The sequence below is a fragment of the Tympanuchus pallidicinctus genome, unplaced genomic scaffold, assembly GCF_026119805.1.
Source record: "Tympanuchus pallidicinctus isolate F22 unplaced genomic scaffold, pur_lepc_1.0 scaffold26, whole genome shotgun sequence".
NCBI lineage: Eukaryota > Metazoa > Chordata > Aves > Galliformes > Phasianidae > Tympanuchus > Tympanuchus pallidicinctus.
Window position 1 is genome coordinate 6,423,675 of NW_026294743.1, and position 21,944 is coordinate 6,445,618.

Sequence of the window (21,944 nt, forward strand, 5' to 3'; positions counted from 1 at the left end):
GCAGGTGGTAAGCAGAGCAAGCAAGCAGAGCTTAGTCACACTACCCAGGAGAAATCCAGAGATAAAGGAGTGAGAAAAGTTTTGACTGGTAGAGTTAATGAAGGAAAAGGTAGGGAGTACGATGATACGTTGACTGAAGGACACAATCATGATACATTGATGTGGGACTATCTTTTTCTTGAAAGGAATAAACTTATGTAGTCTAGGGCACAAAATGTCTAGAGTGCTGGGAGACTGCAATCAGGCCAACTTAATCAAAGTTTGGTCTTCTAACTATACGTTGATTCAGGATAAAGACATAAGTACATCCCAAACCACAGCACTTCAGGTGAATGTGCATTTCACTGCTGCTTCTTTTTTAAGCCTCCAGGAGAGAAAAGGATCACTTCATCAGCACCACACCCTGAGTATACTGAAGTATTTTACCAGCTTTCCTAGAAACCAAAAAGGATTTTGTATAATATTTTCCTATTTTTCCTGAAACTGCATGAATGCTTGGATGGGAGGAAGCTATTTCCCAATTCTCTTAAAGAAAAGCACAGTCACTGCTAGCCAGCTCTCCTTGTGAAGCCTATACAGAGAACAATTACCCATTATCATGTCCATCCTCATTATACCTCTGCACCAGAAACATTTGTACTGGAAGCGACAGAATAGCACGTAGCTTAGTTTTCTGTGAAGTCAGGCACTGGAATGGGCTGCCCAGGGAGGTGGTCACTATTTCCGGCAGCATCTAAGAAATGTTTAAATGTTGTACTAAGGGATATGGTTTAGTGAGAAAAAGCTGGTGGTAGGTTAATGGTTGGACTGGATGATCATAGATGTCTTCTCCAATCTTGGTGATTCTATGATGTTACTCCTGAAGTAATGCTTCCTATTTATTTTCATGAAAACTACAAATACAAAGAGCACAATAACACTATCTCATAGAGAAAGTTCTCAGCTACAAAACATTGCTTTTCAACAAAGTCACCACTATTACTTGTACATTTTCACTAGCTATCAACAAGAGCACACATGCTACATCTTTAATAATCTGCACCAGTGGAGGTGACCAATTGTTACACAGCTGCTATGACAGCTCCGCTGATAGGATAATGTTGACCACACAGTCCATCTTTCATTGGCCTGAACAAATTGAAGTTGGAAGGTACTGAATCCAGATTACGCTGTGGGTGTGGTAAGACAATCCAGACAAGTTTGGTAATCTGTCCCAAGATCTTCAAAGTGGTACGTTGCCTGATATTTATCACACTGTAATACAAAAATTGTTTTTTTCTAGACTGCCTCTGGAAGCAGCCAGAGCCTTCAGCTTTGCAACACTGCAATGCTGACTGTCAGAATCAATGCTCTGTTCAGGTTCCAGGCAATCCAAAACAACCATTCATTTCCTACCCCAAAGGACAATGCACATTGCTTTACTCACTGAGGGCTGCATCTGGAACTTGCATGGCGAATTCACACATAACCACCATGGACTGCCATTTTGACTTCAGCTTGTAGAGGTGAAATCAGATGTCACCACATAGCCCAGGAAACTCCAGCCTCATATTTATTTGGTAGGTCCTGAAAAACTTACATTGCAGGGTCCTTTCCGCTCTTTGTAAGAATTTGTGGGATCCACCTGAGGCAAGTTTTGTGATATTGCAACATTGTCACCATCACCTCCAAGGCACTGAATAAAATATACAGCTCCATACATAGCTGCCTGGTCATAATCCACTGACTCGCATAGATGAACTCACCAAGACGCTCCTCATTTCATAGTGTGACAGCTGCGCATGGTCAGAAAGAACACCTTTTTTTTTAATATTACCGTTACTGCTGCTGAAACACACCACCTACTCCTTCACTGTTCTAATATCCACCACTTGCATGGCAGGCACCATGAATGTCAATGCGTGTAAGTTCTCCTGTGCAGAGGAATTCAATATCACACCTCTAGTTCATTTGCACTGCCATCTCAGACAATTTCTCAGACTGCCCCTCTGTTGCTACCCTTCACATAGCAACAAAATTCAATAGAATGTTGATGGAAAGGTTCAACCCCTACTACTGTATCACCAACATTGACCTCAGACATCACGGACCAACACAATGAAATCGGAGGTATTACTTTCAAAGCAGCCCTCATACTTTCTAGTAACCACTTTAGTGTTCAAGTTACTCCACCCCCTTTTGACAGATCCACCTAGGACTGCTGGAGCAGCCTAATGAAGCTATAACCTTCTAGGTAACTTTGATGCTACTTGAAAGAGCTTGAAAGTTCATCCTTATTCTCATGTTATAGAGCTCACTAGTGCATTACCAATTGCATATGAGAAAATTGGAAATATTGTATTAAGAATTACTTGCTAAGAACAACTTAATTTTCAATACATGATGCTTTCTAAAATTCACTTTTCCTACATTAATTTCTGAGTTATTATTAACAGTAAAAAAACAGAGGCCTTTTTTTCCCCTAATAATGGTCTTCATATTTTTGAATAAGAATAGCTTGTGGAGTTAAATTGCACTACATTCCCATCTTACTCATCTGCTTGCATTCAAAATAAAGCTGTGTTTTGCATAACTCATAAGCCACTAAACAGTGGGTAGGCATAAGACGCTAGTACAATTTCCAGTTCAGCCAAGATCATAGCCCAGCTAACTGTAGTCATCACTTACAATTGGAGCCAAATTGGCAGTTCTTCAGGGTTTCTACTTAAAAGTACTCTAAAATAAACGAAACAGGATGCTGGAGAGAATGGAAGCAAGAACTACCACAACCCTACAGTTCTGAGAGAGAGAAAAAACAACTTTTCACTGTTCAATTGTTGCTGCAACTGAATCTTACCAACAGTTACGTAATTTTTGAAGAGTGAAAGAGCCAACTTATTTCATTACTCCCTGGATTGTAGACTATAAAATTCATTATGCCTCCTGAAAGACCAAAGCAAAATTTGTTTTAGAGAAGGAAGAACTGAAAAAGAAAGAAACCATGTATTATTTTCAAGAGATTACTCAGGAGGGATATTCATTTTTTTTCAAACTATGCTGTGGTTTCATGAATGAGGTAACATTTGCACCTATTATAGGAACAGCCTTAACGCAGGGAGCAATCAGATGCTGACTATAATATTAACAAGATCTGCCTGATAAATTAGGAAACGCATTTGCTATCCGAACTTACTTAACTGTAATTGCCAGGAGCTACTCTATGGCAAGATTCATAAGAACAAGTTCTTCCTCAAGTGTCATGCGATATCTGGAAGGTTTTTTGTGTTTTTTTTTTTTTTTTTTTTTTTTTTTTTTTCCCCCTTTCCAACTCCTGCTCAGCATTCAGCTGATTGTGGTGAAGAAAAAACGAACTTGTAAATTATGGACATGAATTGTTTATTTCCCACATACTCCTCTTTTCTTCTAGTCTGTACTACAAACTCTTACATCCATGTAACTCCAAAGACTGCTAATTGGCATCAGCAAAAGACAAAAATTCTTTCTAGTAGAATATCTTTTCTTATGGCAGTACAAGCCCCATTTTGAAAGGCAGCATGGGGACATACTTGGAAACCTTGTACTTTACTATTTCCATCACAACCATTACATTTTTTCATAATGAATTAAGAACTTGGATAGAAGTTTCTGTTGACACTTGAGGTGCAGAATGCAATGTTGGATAGTCTGTGTTCGAGCAACTCCAGCTTCACACATTTTACAGAGATATCTCAGTCCGCCACATTCTGACCTCTAAAACCATATCAAATGTAATTATAAATTGATACTTCCTCTGAAGAAAAGAGCATGTACAATCAGTGAACATGTAGACATTATAGTTACAAAATATACCAGATGGTTTGGCTATGCAGTTATTTTACCAAAAGAGACTAGATAAAATGCTTACCCTTATCCTGGGCTCACTATGAAACTGCAGAGGAGGGGTCTCCAGAAGAGACCCACTGCTAGTCAGCTCTTAAATGGGTCTTAAGAGAGGTGGAGCCAGGCTCCACCCCTTCAGGCAACACAGGTTATTTGCCTTCACTCCCATGGCTGACTCATTGATCGCCATCAGTGATCAATCAGTTTCAGGTCATGATTCAGCAGTTCCCATGCAGAGCACAATTTAAACATAGTTTCTCACATGTTATAAAAACATTAGGGAGAGAAAGCTACAGGTGTCATTTCGATTTGCTTTTAAATAATTGTTTCATTTATTATACACACAAAGCAGTTTCCCAGACCTCTGGATCTACCCCAAACTTAGCACGGAGTTCACTTGAAACAAGACAACACATTATACTAGTAGTATTTCTGCAGTACTTGCATTTTGCTACATCTCCCACATTTGGATGAGCACACTAGTAATAACTGAATAAATGAAGAAAGGCTAGGCAACAAACCTAAAGCAAGTCAGTTGAAGAATTTAATTTGAAATCCATGTTAGGGTAAACTACTATGAATTAAGTTTCTATTACATCCATTATTAAGGCACTTGATAGCTGCATATAGAAATTTAAATCATCCAAACAGTACAGCTCTTTTTTTTTTTTTTAAATAGAAAATGAAGTTTAGCCTGCTTCTTCTTGAAGTCAGCATTCCAGCTCTAGTATAAAAGAATAAACACTACTCTGGAGCATGCTGTAAAATAATGATACAGCCCTGTCAAAAAGGGTTTGGGGATACTGGTGAATGAATGATAAGCTAGACATAAGCCAGCACTGTGCCCTTGAAGCCCAGAAAACAAACCATATCCTGGGCTGCACCTGAAGAACTGTGGTTAGCAGGTTGAAGGGCTGTTCAGGTCTTCTCCAGGCTGAACAGCCCCAGGTCTCTCAGCCTTTTCTTGTAAGGAAGATTCTCCATGCCTTTTTCTTTGTAGCCTTCCACTTGACTATCCCTAGAAGTTCCCTGTCTTTCTTGAACTGAGGAGTCTATGCCTCAGTACAAATCACAACAGCCAGAAAAACGCAGGAGATCCAAAGAGTTTTCAAACAGAGTAAAGTATACCTACTCAGGTTTGTTTTTAGAAATATCTTCTGCCTATAATTTAGTAGAAAAGGCTAAAAAAACAACACAACACACAAAACAGTAGGGAAAATGCTATCGGGTTTGAACTGAAATAGATGCTGTTAGTCTGCAGAACAGCAGCTGAAATAATTGGGCTAACAGCCATTAGACAGTTTAACACTGAATGCTACCACCTCCATTTACATCTTGGTCATTTGTTTCAGAGGATGACGACAAAAGTAGTCATTTAATGGGATAAGGGAATTTAATCTTTTTTCTTGAAAGGAAGTCCACAAGTACACTTTTCATGTCTATTAAAAGCAAACTAACTAAAGAAACCCACATCATCAAGAAAACCAGACACACAAACAACAAAAAAAAAAAGTAGTAAAGAAGCTAACTCCAGAGCTGTGAATAGAGAATATTGGGTTCACACATCTCTGTTTTATAGATCTCCTGATAGAGATTTCTCTGACATAAGAAAGGAAATCTTTGCTGCAGAAGCATTTTTGTAGAGTTTGAGTTTTCCCCACCCTACACAGCATACAAGGCTCATCTCTCCCTGAAGATCTCTGAATGGGAAAATTGAGTGGCACCACATCCCAGCAGGTACATTATCAACAATTTACTTGTGGACATCCTCAGGTGATAAAAAGAAAGAAAAAAAACCCACAAAAGATAACCATACTGAAAGATTGTATCTTTTCTGAAGCTCAAGTATGTCATCTGTAACACTGCTTCGATGAATTAGTTCAGTTTAGCTGGTCAATGCATCTGCTGTTGAGTTGTGCGTCCACATCCTGACAGAACAATCTTCTAGATGTTCTCTGATCAGATAAAATGCTACCACTAATTTACATAGAAAAGAAAGCACAAGAAATGTCACTTTAAAGCTAAAACGTAGACAACATTTTTGAAGTTTAGTCATATAACGAGACTGATTATCTTAGTCGTAGTGCTCATCTAAAACTAGAAAGATTTCCATAGCGAAGAAATAAAGCATTCACTGAGAAACTTATTTTCTACTGTTGCTGTAGTGCAAGGTAAAATTGAGCTACTCACTTGAGCATTCTCACTCAATCTCTGTATCGGATGAACTTATGTGACCTGAATATGTTGCAGGTGCCAGCAGGCAGTATGTGGTAAAAGGCAATAGACTGGAATTACTGAAGAAGATGCAGAAAACAGTTATAAATGAGAAAAATATCTTGAATGACATTTGAGACAAGTCTAACATTTAAAACATACAGAAAGTACCTATCAGCGAAGAGCAGGAAAAATGAAAAGGAATGTTATGTTCAATTATATTCAAGATATAATTCTGGGACTAGCTTGGAACTTCCTGAAAAAGTGACTTTTGTCAAGCAAAATGAATAACTTGCCTGAAATCAAAGATTAAGATTAAATTGTAGATACTAGTTTTCACGATTAAGACTTCATTTTTTTAAAATCAGAGAAGGAAAAGTCTTCTTTAAAAACATACGTACACACATTTCTGTATTATGAATTTTTTTCCACCACTTCAGGATGACAGCTCTTATTAAGTTTACCCCAGTTTAAAAACACTCCTCTTTCCGAGCATCATCCTACCAAAAACAATCCCTTAGGGCAAAACAGCACACATAATGCTCAGAAGTAAAAAGACAACCCTGTCATAGATTCCAAAAGTTTCAAAATGGAGAGTCCTTACTCTTTAATTTCACTTTTAAATTTACCGGAGACTGAATTTAGTTTTAAAAATCAACCAACAGCAGGCTAGGAGACACAGATAAGAGGCCACATGCAGTTCAGAGCTGTTACTTATCTGTGTCTCATTTTCAGAGCAGGCCATTATAAGAGACACTCATTTTAGAAGGAAACTAGCAGCTTGTTGTTAGCGACTGCATTAATTCTTGGTTGAGCATATGGCCATTAGGAGACTACTAACTCTTAACAAAAAAGGGTGAAACATGCTAAGATTAAAAGAGATTCAAGCCTCCAACACAAGTAAAAATCTACACCAGGAGAGGGTAGGTACTGCTCCTAGACAACTCAGTCTCTACCCGAAGTTGATACTTGCAGTGTTTCTACCAAAAAGATAGATGGAGAGGATGCATTTTTGCTTAATGGTCTGAATGAGAGCCCTGCAGTGAAATTATTGAGCCAGGATGTAGTTGCACATTGACAGCTTATAGCCTATTACCAACTAAATCTGTCAATGACCCTATTTTATCACAGTTGCATGTACTATTAGAAATTACCACCTATTCATTATTATGATTTAAAAACCTCAAGGAAGGACCACCAGAAGTATTTCATGAAGCTTCCAGCTCCTTCTGTGCAGCTGTACAATCAAAGAACTTGTCTTCAGGCAGTAATAATTTTAGCCATATACAGGGTCCACTTTGCAGAATGCCACCTGCATACCCAACTGCAGATGTTGAACAGAAGGAGCTAGACAGGCACATTCCTGTAGGGAGAGAATACGAGTGCCCCCAACCATCACTCCTGCTAAGCTTCCTACAAAAAGAGAAGTTCCTTTGTCAGAACCTGAATATGAAGGACAACACCTTTAGAACAAACAGGATACTCCATCACGTGGTATATTATCAGAAAACTCGGGTTGCCTACCCCTACCCAAAAAAAATGGCAGCAAGATAAGCTAGCATGCCTTGGAAACAGCTATTCTGTGATACCATATTAAAAGTACAAATATTTACTAGGAAGCTATAAAGATGTAGAAAAGCAACAAAGGCTGTTTGTAGAACAATCACAGAGTTGGATTGGAAGACTTCAGGGTTTTTTGAGACTTGAGGCTTTTTTCCTTCCAAGTAATTAGGAAAAAAAGCAAAGTACTTGGTCATTTAAAATAGGCTGCAATTGTAAAAAGGTAAGAAAGAACAGGGCACAGTTAAGTTTTATCCAAGTTCTTAAGAAGGAGGCAGCTTAGAATCAAGCCATAAGACAAACTATTTGACACAAGCACACGAAGTGCCGATAGATGGAAGTAATAGTTTTCTTCTTCATCAGCCCAGCCAATCAGCAGAGAGCACAAATTATCAAGTCAGCACCAGGGGCTGATATCCTAGGAGACGGAATGAAGTAGCCTACACAGATGCTCATCCACAATTTGATCTCTAATTATGGAAGGTGACAACAAAAAAAAAGAGCTCTCCATCTAGACTACATTTTCTTGCTTTGCCAAGCACAGCTGCCATTTAAACAAGATGGCCTGGTCTGTCAGTTTTCCTAACAAGCCAAACACATCCAGCTCATTCTAAACTACTGATCCCACCCCAAGAGTAGATGTCCACACCAAAAAGGTTTGCTTATTTGTTTCTTGAATGAGTTCTGATGTTGAAAGGGGGGGGTGGGCACAGAGGCAAGTCTGCATTATCTTAATTTTTAGAGGGAGAGATAAGAATCTTAAAGTACATTAGAACAAGTCTCAGTCAATTTTGTTTATTTCTACTACAAGAAATATTTACTTTGACTTGCCTGAGAAAAAGATGGCATCCTCTCTAAAGGAGATGTAAGTCTTCAGGTTTTTCAGATACTAGTTACTTTGTATCTCTCCCATTTTCTCTTCATTCTCCGTATAACAATATCCATTTAGTTTCAATTTGTCCTAAATAATTTCTTTTCCAGGTCACTGATGGGATACAGGATATTTTTTTCTTTTATCTTTGATTTTTTTTTTTCTTATTTTTAAATCCCTCTAAGCTCTACAAGTATTATGTACTCAATGGCATTTTCATCAGTGTAATCCCCCATTCCATTCCCGATTTGAGCAATATTAATGTTTGTGAGTAGTACAGTGGCACCAACTGCAAACAGAAACATATCCTGGATAATCATGTCAGCAAAAACACATCATGTAGAAAACACTCAAATTGTCACAACACATAATCAAATGGACACATGCCTGGGAAATTCTGTTTCTTATATAAAATTCTGCCCTATCTCATTAATATAATTCTCAATAAATAATTACATTTTATACATTGAATCCTGCTTATTGAAACATATTCGTTAGGGAATATGAAGTACACAGCAGACTTACTGAAAACAGACACATGAAAATATGCTTAATATAACAAAGATGAATACAGACACAGAAATTGAATTCAGATGCTGTCTCCAGACATCAGACTGAGCTGCAGAGCCAACTCCCCAGCACCTACCAGTACCCTGTTCCACAGCAGCAGCAGCAAGGCTAGTATAGTACTTCAGGGAAGGACTACATAGTATACTGATACTGCAGAGCCTACTGAACAATAACATGAACAAGCCCATTCTGAGGGGAGAGACAAGCAAGGTACTACCCACAGCTCTGTAATAAAAACAGTTACATGGTCAGTTATTTTAACTACACATCTTTATCACAGTGCCAGAAATACATTTCATCCCCAAATGGAAATCCAACTCTGGAATTATCTTTAGGCAAATACCAAGTGATTATTACTACTAATGACACCTAACTGAAGGAGTGAAAGAAACCTGCGCTCTTCTGCATATGGCTATCAGCAGCACGTGCAAAGATGTTGTACTATCAACTGAAATGATAGCCTGGAATTTCTCTTCATTTCTGGGCTCAGTTGTTATTCAGTTGGTTTTTTTTAAACCCCGGCTCATTTACCAATTTCTAACTAGGGATTTTCAGTAAGGTAACTTAAATATCTTTTTACATATACTTTCAGTAAAATGTGTTTCACTAAAAAAGTAAAACCACTCTGTTTGGCTTTTGTTTACACAGGGTTTTCAGACTTAGTGTGTTTATTCTTAAATAACAGCTCAAAAGATCTGTTTTAGTCAAGATTGGAGGATGCTACAAGAACAATTTAATCAAGTCAGCTTTCTTGTCCATGTTTTTGAATGTGCAACCAACTTGCCTGTACCCACAGAGTCCATTCATAGCTGCCCTCTTTCAAAGCTTGAATCGAGTTTGATGTCTGGAAAGGATGATTTGTAAAAGGAAAACTCAGCTGCTTTTCAAAAAAAAATCTTACGTTTACTTCTAATTTTTAAATCTCAACTCTTAATGAGTGATAATGAGTGTTGGAGAAGACACAAGGAGAATTTTTAATGTAAGATCAGAGGGAACTCAGAAACTCAAGGACACTCGGTAAGTCAAAATTTACCTAATAAACGAGCTGCATTCTTGATGCATTTTGATTATGTTACACTTTGCTTTAGTTTGGACTTTCATGACAGTTAAAAGCAAAGTTACCTGTATCACAGAAACATTTAAAATTAAATTGGTTTGAAAAACAACTCCACGTTAAACTGCAAATTGTTCTGAAGTTTCACAAGAACAAAAGGTCAGAAGCACAGCTTATGTAAATTAGTGTTGTCTCTGATACTAATGGAGCTGTACTAGTTTCCAGTGATGATCTAGCCTATTCTGCCCTAAACTTTACACTTGGAAAACTTAAGATCTGCTATCACAAATCCAGATACATTATATTAATTTACTGAAAACCACTGTTTTATATACTGAAAACCACTAATTTACAGGGAAAAACCACTGACACTGAACATAAGCAAAAGAAAGCAGAGATGCATCAAACAGAAGTCTAAAAAGGAAAACAGACTTTAAGCCTTTCTTTACACTCACAGAAAAATCCTCTCATTCATCACCTCATTTCTTGCAATTCTGGTTTTCTAGGAAGCCTCCCAACGGAGATGCAAGACCCAGTTTTCGTCTTTCAGTTATTTCTGCCTCAGTTTCTACAGGACCCTAAACACCAGAGGTTGTGCAATTATGAACCTAACATTAGATGGGGCATAGATATTAGATATAAAGCATCACAGACATAGAGACCAGGAGAGGAGCTGAATGAGCTGAACAGCAGATCCAGACAGGTAATGCTTCGTTTGACACCTGATCTAATACAGTCAATGTTCACTGGGGAATATAGTTGCTCAAAGGCTTGCTGAAAAGCTTACAGAAATATATATATATGTACATAGCTTGCTTTGAACACTTACTGAAACACTTAAGACTGAATAAAGACGAATATCAACTGTTACAGCAGTAGCCAAGCATACAGAAAGACTATATTACAGTATAGTCTGTCTTTGCCCTTTAAAAAAATCTTTAGTGTAAAAGGCATTCTTAATAGCAAGTATTCTAACAACATTTTTCTGTGTTCATAAGATCATGATGTACTTCAGGCTGATCAAGGATCAGCCCACCAATTAGCTTGTGCAGCATGGCTTCAATCTCAGGGACTTTCAAGGACAGCAGCTAAATGAAAACTCAAAAGCACATCATTAGATTACAGAAAACAGAGCCAAGGGGAATAGGAAATGCTCAAAATCAAGAGGAAAAAAAACAAATGAAGACAAATCTAAGCCACTGCTTGTTTTCTTACCAAGTATTTTTGTACAAATAACATTCCAGTAAGACAGCATTCTGCTACCTACTTCATTAAAACAAAAACAACCACAAAAAAAGCCCAAACACAAAGAGCCAACCAACCAACTTGTACCACTAAGCTTGCCCATAACACTTATCCTATCCACAATTCTTCAGAAGCAAATATTTCTCACATCTTTTGTCACCTGCATCTCACTTTCTATAGATTCATTAGACTTACCAATTTCGGTAGGTAAGAGAAAAAGAGAAGAGAAGAGAGAGAGTTAGCAATGAGTGGCTTAAATAAATTAACCCAACATTTGTTATCCAAATCTGCATAAACTGTTCTGTATAAAGGCTCGTCAGTGCTAAACAGAGAAGGATTACTTGAAAGACGGATGGCACCCATCCATTTGTCAAGGACATTTATGAAAGACCTCATGCTCAGCTTGTTGCCTGTTGTTCTTTTGTGCAAGATTTCCACCTCACTAACTGTTACCTTCTTCCCATTTGTACAGCAGAAAATTCAGCTCGAACTAAACTTCAGGCGTGCTGTTAATTCACATGCCAGTTGTTTTAAGACACTTCCACTTCACCTATTCCCATCTGTATCTGTCATTTTTCTTACAATAGTATTATCTAGTAACTTGCAGGCTTAATGCTTTTTCTATTATACAAGTTGCTAAAAAAAATAAAAATGAACAGAACCAAATGCAGAAGGAACCAATGAAGATCACAACCAATGCAGCTTCAAGTTTGACAGATAAATACTCCCAGTGTTTTTCTTAATTAGTTTTTCGCTCACCTAGAATTAGTTTCCCTAATTTGTTTATGAGAATATCACACAACTATTCGAAACTTTACAGCTTCTCTTTGGGCTGCAGGGCTCATTACTCAAGCACAGAAGGAAATCAGATTGACTTGGCATAATTTGATCTCAGCAACAACATCTTATCTTCTTAATGCTTAAACTCTTTCAATATTTCTTGAGAAGTTGAAGGTGATTTTACTGCAGTTCGAAGTCCTCTGTTCAAACACACAGGGATACTCAATTTAAAGAGAGCCAGAAAGCATCCAAGCATTAAAAAATCTTCAGCAGTTCTTCTACTAACTTTTTTTTTTTTTAATCTAATGTGATGTTCTATGACCACCAGAGAACGTCTTGGGTTGGAAGGGATCTCAAGGATAATCAACTTCCAACCCTTGTGCCATTGACAGGGTTGCCAGCTGCTAGATCAAGTAATAGATCAGGCTGCAAAGGGCCCCATACAACCTGGTGTTAAACAACTCCAGAGATGGGGCATCCACAATCTCTTCAGGCAAACTTCTCCAGAACCTCGCCATTCTCTCAGTAAAAAAGAACCCTCTGACATCTAACCTCAACCTTCCTTTAAAATCATTTCCCTTTGTCTATGAGGAACTATCTATCCACATGAAAAATTGAATTCCCTCATGTTTATAAACTCCCTTTAAATACTGGAAGGCTGCAATGAGGTCTCCTCATAGCCTTCTCTTCTTCAAGCCAAAGAAGCCCAGTTCATTTGGCCTGTCTTCATACCAAAGTAGCTACACCACTTAGATCATGTTCCTGGCCCTCCTTTGGAGCCTCTCCAAAAGCTCCACACCTTTCTTGTGTTGGGGACACCAGACTTGAATGCAGAACTCCAGTCAGGGCCTTACAAGGGCAGAATAGACAGAAACAATCACCTTTCTTGCCTTACTGGCCGCCCTTCTTCTGATGGGGTCCCAGACACCACTGGCCTTCTGGACTGCAGGTGTAGACCGCTAACTCACAGTACGTTTTTCATCAACCAGGACTCTTGAGTCCTTCTCATAAGGGCTACTCTCAAGGACTTCACCCAGTTTGTATAAATATTCTGATTACCTTAACTCAAGTGCAAGATCTTGCACATGGCTTGGTTGAACCTCATTAGGTTCACAAAGGTCACCTTTAAACTTTATCAAGGTCCTTCTGAAAAGCATTCCTTCTTCCTGCTTCATCAACTGCACTGCTCAGGTTGGTGTAATCAGCAAAGTAGCTGAGGTTGCACTCAATCCCATTATGCATGTCACTAATAAAGATTTTTAAGAATATCAGTTCCAAGACAGACCCCAGGGGACGCTGCTCATTACCATCTGGCACCTGGACATGAAGTCATTGACCAAAATTGGCTGTGTCCTTTAGAACAATTCTTGATCCACCAAAAAAATCCAACCTTCAAATCCAAAGGAGGGAACATGTTGTAATTATTTACTTATAAAACAATGTGAAAATACAGCACTACGCTTTCAGGGCTCTTGATAGGAGCCCTATCATAATTCTATAGACCCCAAACTACACCAACTACCCATATCATGTAAGACTATCACACAACAGATTGATGTTTACCAAGCTTGTGGTAGTTACAGACAACATTGGTAGCTCTCTGAGAATGTAATTAGTTCCTCAACGAAAAGAGTACTGCTACTACTTTAGACCAAGTAAACTTCAGAAGTCTAGCATTATTATAGGTATGACATACTGGGTGGTAAACATTTTCATGATGAAAACTCATGATTCCAGTTTAAATTATGTCTCAGTCTTCCTCTTCCTCCAACAGTCTGAATTTCGAGTTTACTCAGCTAACTTTATCTTTTAAGAGTGGTTTTAATTTAGATATGAATATATTGGTGTTATAAGTACAACACACAGTTCCAGCTAAAACAGAACATGGCATGATACTCTCCCTCCTTTAGAGCTTTATTTTTTGCAAAATCTTAAGAACTTAAAAATAACAACATACAAAAAGGCTCCAAGTGAATAATTTAATGCAAAGGGTAAATTAAAGTTTGAATAGCAGAAATAGGCTAGAACAGAGAGGGGAAAGGAGAATAAACAAGCTTGATTTCCTTCATGTCTGGATAAGCAATTTGGCCATGAAACCGAATTCATTCGTCATACATATGCCAACTCCACCAGTGCTCAGAGCAGCTACTCTTCAAGTCTAACTCCTGAGAACCTCTAGAGGAAATAAAGAGCTAGTCTGGGTGAAGTGACAAAAATGATTTTTATATTAACATGTACTTTGCTTCTAGAACATGTTAGAGTACAAATTTGATCTTCTCCTTCCTTCTTCTCCTTCAGCTATTACCCTGTGTCCAGGAGGAGCAAAGCACGTCACGTACTTGACTAATTGTCCTGTAATAATGACTTAAGACTATCCTGTTCCTGAGGATCACTGCTAGTGATATATAGTTGTTCTGAAAACCAAGCAGTAAGGATTTTTAGCTCCTATACTAATGCAGTTCTTTTTTCTATGGATGTAATAACCTTTAATAACTTCAGAGATCTGGGCTTTGAGACTACTGAGCAGCTTGTGAACTTAGAGGAAAGTAAAGGTCAAGTATTTTTAATTGCAAGCATAAAAGATATTTGTTTAAAATAACAGACAATTCATACACACAACCCATTTGTGCATACGCATCTCCTATTGTTTTAATTCTTTACAGAAAGAGGAAACCTAATCTTACTCTCAAAAACTCGAATTCTATTCAGTTCAGATGAAGTATTTCCTCCCTTTCCCCTCCCCTCCACACATTTATGTTACAAGGCATCAAGAGCTACATACACACCACATTTAAATGAACGGAATATAAAAAACTGAGCAAGTGTTGAGTTTATGGCTGTTTACTAAATAGAGACAAATGAGCACTTACTCTTCAGTAAACCCCTAACTATGAGGATGTTTTACACACAGGGACAGCTACAATTTCAATTACCTAATTCAAGTCAGAAAAAAAGTACTGTTTTGCTCCTCAGTTGTTTTGTACCTCCTAGCCAATAACTAAATATATTCACTTTTTTTGTTATGTTCTTTGAAGATTAAAGACATGTCTGACTTTGTACTGGATCTGCCTGGACAGCTGACAGCCCATTAAACTAAAGTAGTACAAGACATACATTTTAAGGTCCTGCTTTCTGAAGCACACAGAAGACAACTTACTGAGAACGTGCAAAAATACTCATAAGAAACTTTGAAATCATACATTTGAATTTGTTATTGAATGGATAAGATTCTACTTCTATAAGAAACTAGCTAAACAGCAGTTAAGATACCCTTTTGTTTAGGATCTTTACAGAAGTGTGCAGAGAGTTTATATTACCAACACCAACTTTGATAGTAAAAAAACTGTACTGAAAATAGCTTTAACCTGTAGCATTTCCTTCTTTTAGGTTAAGAAGGTCCAAAGAATCCTTATCACAAACCAGATCATGTTAATGAAGTGCCTTCTGCTTTCTAACCAATTATAAACCACATGAACCTCACACTTGGCTTTGTCTCCTACTTTTTTATCTTCACTGTGGAGAAAGTAAAATATTGCACTTACTACATTCCACTATTTTCACAAGTTGTGGTGCTCCTTTTAGAAGAGCTTCCTGTACTAATACATAGAAAAGGGTTGGCTACACACCTACTGCACTCACTTCTCATTGCATTGTGGCCTTAAGACTCCCCTTCTTTCATCCCTAGTCACCTCCGATTACAGTCAGTGAACAAAAAACAAAGAATGAAAACTTCAGAGAGATCTTTCACATTTCTCGCATAAATTTTACAGTAATACGGCTGAACTCCTGAGGTGGATGTTGGAAATCTCACGTTTATGACAAAGAATTACAATAATATGTAACATTAATTTGGTTGCAGACTTAAGTCTAATTTCCATGAAGAACTGATTTATAGGTTTTAAGCCACAGAAGTCAATTATTCAAGAAGCAAAAACTATGCGTAACACTAAAAAACCCTCAAGTCTTCATTTGCAACTGGGTTGAACATAGAGAAAGTTCAGAAAAACAGCACAAGAACAAGATCTCTCAAGTCAGCCTGTTACTTCCATCCGATAAACATAAGGCCAATCAATACATACATACAATACTTGCGATACATAAATATACCCACACATAGGTTTGTGGATAATACTCAGCCTCTTTAAACCAGATTACTCAGCATTGCAAATGAAGTTTAGCACAAGTTTTCCAGCCTTTTGATACTAGCACTTCGAGTCTTTCCTAGGATGCTTTTCTACAAAGCATCCAAGAACTCATACCTTCTGCACTGGGATGAGGACACAGCAGACATTGCCTGTAATCATCCCAGATCATTCTCACCTGAACTTCAGTCTGGGCTGCAGATCAGATGTTACAAAGCTAACAATACATAGTCATACTATATAACAGCAGGCCGAGTGGGAACAAACAGAGCATCAGCCATAAGCACTTGAATTGTTGCTTGCTTTCAAGCAGATACACAGTTGCTTGACATTAAGGCTCTTGAAACCTCCCTTGACAAATACCAATGGAGAAAACATGCCATATGCTACCAAACATAATGTAAGGGGGGAGGGGGAGGGGAATAAACCAAAACAACCAAACAAGCAAAGTTGCTAGTTGTACTTTTTAGAACTGCAATATTACAGATGCATTTCAAAACTTACTTACTATAGTACTGAAAACATACTAGATAGAATACAGAACTCCATGCATTTCCAATTTGTATTACATTCAGGAAATCAGCTCTACGAAGTCAGTAAGTTCACTTCATAACAGCTTTTTTCTAAAGCTACAATTTCATTCTTGCAACTGTAATTCTTAAACCATGGGATACCAATTGTTCACTGAAACTTTGTTGCACCTTTTCAGTTATGAGGTACCACCTCTCAACACTTAAAGAGGATGCAATCTGTAATTAAGCTCCTACAGTCTAGAATTTACTCTATCCAAAACTCCACATTAAATTAGCTACAATTTTGAACAATCAACTAAAATTCAGATGTCCTCTCTTTCTCTTTCTGCAATATAAAATTAATAATAACCAAAGTTGATCAGATATTGAGCAAGCCTCCACATGGTCTGCTACTCTGTTAAGTGCTATTCCTTGATTATTTTCAAATCTAGTCTCATCTAGCAAAAGGATGAAGTGCATAAAAGGCTACAAAGTACGAATTGTATAAGAGACTTAAGAAAGAAACAAAAAACATTCAAGCAGTTTTTGGAGACAGAAACAAACAAGCAAACAAACGCATTTGTAATATCAGGCAGAAAAATAGATATCAGAAAGTCATCAAATTACATGTTAATTTTCTTTTGAATAAAAATAATTCAGATAATAGTTACATTTCTACTCTAGATCACAGAGAATCTTAGCAATTTCTCTGAAGTTCTTCCTTATTTTCCAACATCCTTGCCTTTTATCAGCATATCACTTTATGTAACTCCATTGTAAGTTCCACATTTTTTAATACTTCATTTCTCAGCTTTTCAGTAATCAACTATAAACACCACCTTTCCAAAGTACCTCATCAGGTACCCATAAGTTCTATTATTCGCCAAGCACGTCCATCCAGATCTCCTCAAAACACATTTATTTCAGATCAGGCAACTCCCTCTCATAAACATGGCCTACTTTCTTTATTTCTACACTACAAGCACAACACACAGCAGTATTTGAATGGAATTTCAAATGAGTCCATCTTAAAAAAATCATATGAAATTCACTTAGATTATCATTCATTGCAACACATCACCTCAGTTCTCCCACGAAGTGCTCACAGCCACTATTTCACCCAGTGAAAATACAGAGCAACATGAGGTCAGGAAGAGGCCATAACTAAAACATAGCAAAGATACTTGCAGACTTACAAGACAGTTCTTAGCTTTACTTCTTACTTGAGAAGCTACACTCAATCAAACCCACAGAACTCTACAATAGACACTACCTCAGCTACACCAAAGAGCACTTCTACCTGCATTTAGGAGCCATAAAACAAATTATCTAGCATAACTTGAACGTTATTTCTAAGCTGAGTTCAAAGATGCATCTATCAAGCATACCTTCAATTTTTGGCTCGGTCATGCCTTCTTATGTAGCACCAGACACTGCCTTCATATCCACACCAGGTGCACCATACATCAGCAACCCTGCAACAGAGAGCAGGTGTAAGTCATCATCTCACTAAGTGACCCAACCAAAATGAAACATCTCTGGGCTCTCATTAGAGACCAGCTGTGCTCATCTTCTCACTTTCCCTTCATCTCAATTTAAGTAAAGCTTGCAAAAAAGGGAAACAAAAAATAGATAAACAAACAAAAGTATAAAATCCCATGGCCCATTTCCCCTTTAGCAGTTGCCTTTCCACTTACATTTTTTCTGACATAAAAATCCTCCCCAGCTCTGAAGTGTTTCATGTAATTACTCACAGAACTAGTGGTGCTCCCCTGTGAGCAGGTGTAGGTATCTAAATTGCACCTGAAAGTGTTTTACAATAACTGAGTAAGTATGGTGGGTTTCTTAGTTTCTAAATTAAGTCACACAACAAATTACATAAGCCAATGCAATTATTTTCAATAAATTTACAGTTTCCGTAAGAGCAAAAAGCCACAGAGCTTGTTTGGTGTGGCTTATTTTCCATAAAATCTAAATGATAGAGGTGAAGTCCACTGCTAATTTTAGGCCTTCATGCCTTGTATTAGCAGCCATTTTGTAAGAAGCTATAGTAACCACAGCTCTCAAAATCAGCCTGGTGATATTCTCTAGGCAGTTCCACACTATTACAGGCTTGCATCACTTTACTAACATGTCACCATGCATTCCCTGCTGAGGCCATGCTAAGGTCATCATTGGGTCACCTGTGGAAAAGAACTGTGCAGGAGAACAACTGCTCTGCACCAGAGCTATGCTGTGCCCGTGCAACCCCCCTCAACAAAATGATTCATCAGTCACTTGGAAACCCACTCTGGCTAGTTTGGTTGTTTATCAATCACCACCTTTGCTTATTTTCTGATCTGCACAACTTATTATTACCATACTATAGGATATCTTTCCTTAAACAAGATTTATTTACTCAAATGCAAGGCTTGGCTCAATGTGATTAAATACTCTTTCGCATTCAAAATACGTGTATTAGTCTTACACATTTTTTATATATTGTTACACAAGAACAGTCTATTTCTCATCTGCATAATCAAAGAATAACGTTAGGATGTTATAATCAAAAAATAAACAAGAGAACTAAGCAATGCAAACTAAGATAACAAAAGAAAATAAATACAAGGCTTACCCTAATCCTGGTCTCACTCACAAAACACCAGTAGAAGTGATCTCCTGAAGAAACCCTTCCCAACTGGCAGCCAGCTCTTAAATAGGTCTAGGAGGGGTGGAGCCAGGCAGCAGAGATGAATTGCCTTCACCTGTGCACCTCTGGTTGACTCATTGCTTGCCTCAGGTGATCAATCAGAGGTTCAGGCCGTGACTCAGCACCCATCCCAGTATTTTTGTTCAAAGTTGCATTCAGCTCGGTAAAATGATCACATTTAAAACAGTGCACTTAGTATGGTTTGATTAGATAGAAGTGTACCTTCGTTCATATACAATAAAAGCACTGAAAAGTTTTAATCAAATAACTGTTGCCCATATTCACAAAAAAAATTTTGGTTTCCATAAAACTATCACAGAAAAAGGCTGATTTTATTTCACATTCTATCTCTGGTTTATTTACTGGATGGGTCAAGGAGGATAAACAAAACAAAGAAAAAGCATACACGTTTCCATAAATGTTATGCTAGAAAGGAATTGCTCCTACACTACATTTCTGTGGGGGAAAAAATCAGGGAAGAGATGTGGGTAGCAACAAAAGAGCTCTCTAGAAATAGAGTGACCATGCTACTGAGCAGAACCAGCACAGCATCTGTTCTGTGAAAAGTGTTTCTGCTCCAAACTGGAATACTGCTGCCTAGGCCAGGACTCAAGCAGATGCACCCACAGGGCACAACAGGCATTTCTACAGAAGTAACAGACCCTGCCATAGCACAGCTTGCTGTTCTTATTGAGCAGGGCTACAGTGCTCACCAAAAGGACGTAGAGATGCCAGCAGATGGCTGCATGGCATGCCCTGGGATATCCACTCCTGGAGCCAGAAGAAGCTCCACACTGGTCATTCAGAAATGCTCAGGCACACAAATTCTTTTCTTTTTTAGTTTTGTGTTGACATAAGTTTGTTTTCACACAATTTGAAGGTTTTTCCTTAGCTCTTTGCCTAGCTCTATTCACGAAAGGAAGAAAACAGTAATGAAACATATAATTTGAAGTAGCATATTTAAAATACGGTCAGGCAGCTGTATGATGTTCTTGTTAAATGGTACATGATTACATCACCATTCTTTTACAAATAAGCACAAAAGGTAAGTGAACATGTGAGCAAGTGAATGGAAGAAAACAAAATTGGGGTAAATAATAGTTGTTTGTGTAATTTAAGCCAAATACTCATCACTTGCTCTTCTTTGGAAGCATCAGAAAATTCATGGTAGCTAGACTGCTGATGAAGGAATAATATAACTATCATCTTTTAGATAAACAAATGCAATTATATATATTATTATTTATATTATTTTTATTTTTATATTATATATATTATTATAATTATATGCAATTATATATTTTATATTATTATAATACCACAAGATACGAGCAGTCTATTTCATCCTAAATATATCTTTGACATCTTTTTTAAATCCAGTAATTTGAAATTAAATATTTCAGTTTCAGCATCTATTAGAATATCCTCAGGTATTTTCTATGCAATACTGGGCAGTATCTGTATCAAATACTGGGTTCCTTTATACTGTCACCTTTAAACACTTTCCATCAGCCGTTCCAGTGATAAGCAGTGGAATGATAATAATGTCGTATTACTTCAGCAAAGTAGTCTGGCTGAGGAATTCCTGAATTCCAGGTAATGCTCTTCCATTCTATCATTAAACTAGGGTAATCCAGCTCTCTAGTTATTTCATGTCCAGTTCTATGCTTTAAATATGCTACTTCATATCAAAACGAGTCCTTGTGCTCAAATTTGCTCTGCAGATGTGGAAGTTGCATTTAGAAAACAGGACTTTCATTCCTTTGTTTCTGTCCTTGACACTATCTTCATTCAACACGTAACATCATTTTGACACAATGCAGTACATAGTATGTAAAACCTAATACAATGAAAGTTAACCAGCATACACAGACACAAGGAAGATGTCTGACTCTACAGAAATTCTGTTCAATTTTCACTGGCTGCATTTCAGATTCTTCACCAAACTCTAATAACACCTCTCAAATCCTGGCTCCACAAGTTGCTGCTTAAGTCCAAGTATCATACAAACACCTGATTTTCTTGCTTGCCAATTTCTTTCTTCCGAGTAATTTCTTCAAGTTCCATTTTAGCATAAAATCTATTACTCTGGCTGAAAAGGAAGGTTTCTATTTCAGTAGGAAAAATATCTGGTCCAATATGATACACAAGAAAGGCTTGTACAGGCAAAATGCCCCCACCACAGCATGGCAGGTCTCCCGACATGTTCAGATTGACTTCAAAATGTTTGTAAGGAAAACAGGAAGCATTCCTTGGAAGAATGGTTTGTTCCTTACAGAAATTAATCTTCAAGAAATTTTAAAAGGCTACCTTCCTTCAGAGTCCATAAGAGAGAGATTTATTTATTTATTCATTTACTTATTCATTTATTTATTTTCTTCTTTCTCAATTTTGACTGTTTCATATTCCAGGGAAATAGACTGGGTTTATGCAAGAAGGGATTTACATA

General features: G+C 37.6%; 2 long non-coding RNA genes across 2 annotated transcripts in view; both read right to left on the bottom strand.

Moving 5' to 3' along the window:
* LOC128084289 (uncharacterized) overlaps window positions 1-18,282 on the bottom strand; it is a 102,594-nt gene extending 84,312 nt beyond the window's left edge. The window contains exon 1 of the long non-coding RNA XR_008208438.1: window positions 18,195-18,282. This is a non-coding gene — a long non-coding RNA (uncharacterized LOC128084289). The remainder of the gene's footprint in view (window positions 1-18,194) is intronic.
* LOC128084291 (uncharacterized) overlaps window positions 1-21,944 on the bottom strand; it is a 224,677-nt gene that overhangs the window by 146,196 nt on the left and 56,537 nt on the right. The window lies entirely within an intron of this gene.